The following is a 6614-nucleotide window of genomic DNA, read 5'->3' as shown; positions in this document are numbered from 1 at the left end:
AGTCGCCAAAAATATATTACGAAGGGCCATTCGGTGTAGTAAGTCGGGCTCGCCGATCAACTCAGCGATCCGCCCTTTGGTCATTTCCATCACCTTTTTTCCTTGGCCTTCAGTATCCTCCAGGTCTGTAACTTTGGGCGATCTAACACTGCATCGTGGAACCACTCGGCGATCTGCCGAATGCTCCTTTCTCTCGCCAACTTGATTTTATCCTTCGGGGCTTGGCACACTGGAACTTTAGGCATTCAAGAGGTCGTTCGGTGACTCACCAAGTAGACTTGGCGATCACCAAGCTTACTTTTCTTCATTCTTTCAGCTCGCTTTGCTCCTTTTTGCAAATTAGTGTCCTTGCTTTGTTCCTCAATCCAAATACCTAGAAATCAAATGTTTTACATAAGTTATTTGCACAAAATAAGCATTTGAGGACACTAAATCAATATGAATAAAGCCCTAAATAAGTCCAAATCTTGGACTCATCAATAACACAGTAATAGCACGTCGATTTTTTGGTCGTGGCACTAATAGACTTGAGTCGAGATCAACCGTCAATTCTCTTATGTCTCTTCATAGATAATTAGTTCTAAGATAATTGATAATAGTATAAATTTGTCTACATGTTTTTTTACCGATTAATGATGCAAGTTAAAATAAAGAAAGTTATTTAATATATATCTTTTCTAAGAATGTTAAATTAATTGACTGAGAATGTGGACACATGTTGACAATTATTTGTAAATCAAAGATATCTCACCATAGAAGCTTCAAAGCCTTAGTATAATATAATCTTCTACATCTTGAGAGATCATTTAATTGAAATGATCATAGGTTATTTCATCAAATTAAAAGAGATGTTTTCTTATATTTTCATTTACTAATAAACTACAAAACAAATTCAATAAGTAAGTTGATTGGGGTAGTTAACCACCGCGCGAAGCGCGGGTTCTTTACCTAGTAACATTACAAAGGAAAATACAGCTGAAATGAGAAATGAAATAAATATATAACAACAGTACAAGATCCAATACAATGACCTAATGGACAAAGATACAAAGCTACTAAAAGAGTACAAGCCAAAAAAAAAAAAAAAGATAAGCACAGACTTGTTGTGGTTCTTGTCCCGACATCTATCCTAGTATTAGAGGGTTCATAAATAGTTAGAGTTGAGGAGTCTATCAGTATTTCCCTTTTATTTCTAGATGTTTTGCAAACTATTATATTTATAATGTTAAGTACTTTTAGACATTTGACTTGAGTCTATTTGAGATATATGAGTTAAACTTGTAACGACCCTTCTGCAATAATATAAACCAATAACTCACGAGATTTTTGTGCATATATTGTCCTCACACTAGTAAAAATGACATAAAAAGAATATTACCAACTTTCGAGTACCCAAACTAGGTCGTCCATGCTTCACACAATCATTCAAAATTAGTGGTAAATTTAATATATTACAAGACTTGGGCTTACACACCCCAAAAGAACAAAACATAGAGCCATACTTATATTACAATCCATGGAAAACATGATCAAATTAGTCCTCAAAATTTCATGTAAATATACAACACATAGATCATGTACAAGTCCCAAGGTTTATACAAAATATAGATGCCTATATGCAAATGTGATCTTCCTTAAAGCTCTCAAAATCTCCATCTCTAATGGCCCGCTTCACGCATCCACTCGATCATTCCCTACGATAGAAACAACTATCGCTAAGCATATAACTTAGTGGTGTAAAAACTATAGGTTCGGAGCCATCACATTCACCAAGTTAACTTTCTCAAGTCATGGGCAGCACCATTGAAACATAATAATTAAATCAAGTAAACAATATAATAAGAGTATCAAGTTCGATATTTAAAGATCCAAATGTCAAAAACGCTAATAGCACCAATTTCCCAGAGATTCAATAACAAGGCTCTCCCAATAATACATCATGATGTCACACCAAGCACAAGCAAGTATCAAAAAGGGCTGACGCCCTGTATCAAGAAGGATCAAAGCCCAATAATCAAGAGAACCAAGAACCATATTAATAATGGCTTTCTAGTTCGTACTTAAAATGGACAACTTCCATTCTTAAGACGAACTAAAAATCCAGAGTCAAGATGGCAAATGATCCTAATCAAGAGGCATGCCAATAGTGACAAAGTCACAGCCACAAGAAGGACAAGGTCCCAACAAGAGTGCCAAGTGATCTAACAATCCGTACAAGTGGGCGAGTTACACAAGCGTCTTTAACGTCTTAAAGGATACCAACACGACAATGCAAAGTGACAAGAGGTAACCAAGGTACCAAGATCAACTTTCAGATATACCAGCAGTTAAAAGAGTGCAAGTAAAAGTTTATACACAAACCTCAATGCTTTAGCATAGAAACAATCCAACACAACCTCACAAGTTCAAACCGTAGACCAACCAACGTATCAAGGTCCTCAACTTGTTCACGAGTATATAAACCTTAAAAATACAATTAAATAACTTGTTTAATTCCTATCAGCTCAATAATGTTGATGTAAAACAGGATTATCATCACAAGTAAGCTTAGCCTATACAAATACGACTATGCTCCCAAAACAATAATTATGGCCAGCCTAGTACCTCATGTCGCAACTTAGATTTGAAAAGGAAAACGGCAAAACTAGGCTTTATAACCTTCATGAAAGATGTAGATATATCCCTTAGGGTTGAAAACAAACAAGAATCACCACAAAATGTATTTTGTATAAAAATATATATTTGAAACACTAACAGTTGTCTATACAGGATTTCTAATTTCAAAATCTAGACAGAACTTGTCCTATGTTTCGTCCCATATTTCGAATCCATAAAAACTAAATTAGAGTTTTACATAAACATACGAGTTGTAGGTCTATGAATTACCGTTCCAAATCATATTTATTCACTGTAAACTAAGTTCTAGAGAAAGATATATCCATAAAATACCAAACACTACCCAGCTCAGAAACAAATTTCGTCACTTACCAAAAAGAAGTGTGTGTTCTCGAATTCCAACCAAAAGGGCTAAGTTTTTCTCTTGTGATTTTGAAGAACAACTTGCTAGATAATGTTCTAAGGTTCTTATACTTCGGGTGAGACAAATTTGACTAGAAGAGGTGTCAAAATATAGTCTCACAAGTGATGTTTATCACAATGCACAGCTGTCTTCAAAAGGTGGCTGCCCAAATAGTTGTGTGTTGCCCAAAATGCATTCATACACACCTATATATACATCCCTCACCTCCTTTTAAAGTTATACATAATTCTAATTAGAATATTATGAAAATACCCCAATACAATACCTTAAATTATGATCACAATTTATGTTAAGCAAGTTAGCAATTATTACAACATTTCAAGTTCCCAAAATGAGAGTAAAACATATTGCGGTAATTAAGCAATGGTAAATCGACATGCGACTCTTGGTTAATATTTAGGGGTGTTACAAAACTCCTACACTTAAAGCTCATTATTTCTTGAGTTAAGTCTTCCGCTAAGTAGTCAGTTAGGCCAAGGGTTCGCTTGGGGACCATAAATGGTTCTCAAGTGCCGGCTACATCCAGTGTGTAGGCTTGAGGCGTGACAAACTTTGTATTGTAGCACATAGTTCAAGAGTCCTAGGGTATCTACGAAGCTCTGCCTAGTAGAGTCTTTCTTCTCAGTGTGAAGATCGCCACATCTATTATGAGGAAACTACGACATTTAGGAACTTTTCACTTTCTTCTTACTCTTGTTTGTGTGATAAAGTTCAACTATATAAAAGTTTCTTCTAATTCGTGCTTACCCGTATCATTTCAGATCATACCTCCACAAAGACCTGTTCGAGGAAGTCCTACTAGGAGGAATGCTAATACTTAAGGGTAAGAAGCTCTCAATGCACCAGAAGTGCAATATCTCATAAAAGATTATATGAATTGATTATATTATTAATTGAATAATATATTAAAAGAAATCAATTATATAAAATTTATTAACAATTTTATCTCTCAAAGAATTAAAGAATAGATTTAATAAAAGAAATATATTGATTTTTTTAGAAAGTTTAAGCCCCCATTTGATTTTGGAATTATATCATTAGTGTGCTTGAGTTGTCCCTAATTTTTTTTTTTTATCTCAATTGGGAAAAGGCATAAATTTCCCAAAGAACTTGTATCGAAAAGTCAATTACACACTTAAACTATTACAGCGACCTATTACACACCTAATTTTCTTCAAAATGATATTAATACCCCTCAGACCGTGACATGACAAAGAAAGTGTCTTCACCTTCCTTAAGGTGCGTGAGAAGAAAAATATATGTTAGAATGACAAATTTGAACACATAGCACTATTTTATTAGTCATTATATAATTATGTATTATAATTTTTAATATATTAATATTTCAATTTTCTTTCTTTTTTAATCTTTTTATTGGTGGCCCCAATTTGTTTAAAGTATTTACATTTTTCTTAATTTTGAGTTCTTCTTCTTCGTCTTAAGAACTCACAACATTTGTCACCATTGATTGTTTGATGGAAGCACATCCAACACTCTACCATTAAAGAGGAACTCTAAAAGAAATAGAAAGGAGTGGAGAACATAGTGACTTCCAAAGAAAAGTTAATAATTTTCAACTAAAATTCATGATTTTTTCGTTCGAACTCGGCGGAGGATTCACCGGAGAAGATTACCAAAAAATAATCACGAGAAAGATAATGATTTATATTGAAAATCTTATAACAGTTATGCATAAAATTCATGATTATATTGCCTAAAATTATCAAAAGTTCATCGAAGAAAATGATTTCTCCATCTTTGTCTTCTCTATTCTCGCCGGAGCACTACCTACAACCACCACAATGTCATTTTTATGTCTCAAATCATCAATAGCATATTTTATTAATCATTACACACAAAGAATACTAATGAAATGTTTGATTTACATACTAGTTATCAAGATTTTTAAAGAATTTTAGATCTGAAAATTTTATTTGTTCCACCGGCAACAATGGTGTTGCCCATCGCCTATCGCCGTCGCCAACATCTCTTAACTTCATAATTGACTTACTGGCTCATATTTTCTCTTCAATTTTTATTTTTTTTCCTTCAATTTATGAAGAATGGAGAAGAATAAGAAATAGATTTTAAAAAGAGAAATGTATGGTGAGAGGAGGAATATGCCCAAATCTTTATTCTTTTGCAAAAGTTTAAGAAAATATCAAGAGATAAAGGTTTTTAAAAATTAAAATAAATATTATTTATGTATGAAAACGCGTGTACAACACCTTTTTTACACACAAATTGTCTTCAGAAGGGGGTAATAATATCACTTTAAACAAGATTAGGTGTGTAATAGGTCGCCACAATAGTTTGAGCGTGTAACTTACTTTTCGGCCAAAGTTTAGGAGGTAATTTATGCCTTTTCTCATCTCAATTTTAGACATTTATCTTTGGACTATTACATCTAGGGCCGTTCAAAATCGAACCGAAACCGATAACTCGAATCAAAAAAAAGTTATTGGTTTATCAGTATTGAGTTATTGGTTTAGCGGTTTTGATATTTTTTCTTATCGCGTTATCGGTTCTTAACGGTTTGAAGTTTTTTCTTAACGGATTAACCGATAACCCGATAACCCGATAGTAAATTAAATAATTATATTTATACCATTTTGTATATAAAGTTCTTGACTTAGAGTTTGGTTTCCTACTTTTATTTCTGGTTGTCTCAAACACTTGGTTATTCTACAATGTTAAAATATTTGCTTTTGAGCAAGATTTAACTTGTAAACTCATGTGCATGGTTCATTTGGTTTGTCACCTTGTTTCTAAGTGATTTTCAATATTATTTTTTTGTGTCAAATCTTAACGGTTAAACCGATAACCGAAACAAGAGCAATCAAAAACCGCCAATAACCCATAAGTCAATATATTAATGGTTCGATAACGGGTTAGCATCTTTACAAATTGATAACCAATAAGTCAAACCGATAAACTTCAAAACCAAACCAAATCGACCGATACGCAACCCTAATTACATCTCATGTTCTCACTCTCATTGTCCTACGTGATGTGTGGTGCTTACATGAATATTTATTTTTATCCCAATTTTCGCTCTCAATCTAATTTTTCTACCCACTCATTAAACTCAACCCAAAGTTAGAAATTGAAATAATAATGGTTATCTTCTTTGAAGTTAGTGGATAATTGATTCCTTCTTGGTCACAAATCACAATTCACAAACTTCAGCTTTAGGCATTTCTCTTCTTAAATTTGTTGTAAAGAATATTGCAGATTCATCTTATCTGCTGTTACTTTCAGCTTAGTTGACAAAATAATTTGTGGCAATTATTATTGGCTTTTTTTCTTTTGTAGTGCAATGAACTTTCCTCGCATCTCGCAGTAATATTCCAAATATTTACAGGTAAAAACATAAATAAAATTTGGAGTTGGGTTTAATGGATTAGATGAGTGGATAACTACTAACTAGATATAATTTTGGGTGGGTAAATAAATTAAATTGAGAGCAAATTTTAATTGGAATAAAAATATATATTCATATTACATGAGACTTAACAATCCAATGGCAAAATGTGGGTTCAAAGTTGGATGGTAAAAGCGAATATATCCCAAA

This window comes from Solanum tuberosum, unplaced genomic scaffold, assembly GCF_000226075.1.
Source record: "Solanum tuberosum cultivar DM 1-3 516 R44 unplaced genomic scaffold, SolTub_3.0 scf00009, whole genome shotgun sequence".
NCBI classification, from domain to species: Eukaryota; Viridiplantae; Streptophyta; class Magnoliopsida; order Solanales; family Solanaceae; genus Solanum; species Solanum tuberosum.
The sequence above is the reverse complement of the archived record's forward strand: the minus strand, read 5'-3'. Positions refer to the sequence as shown.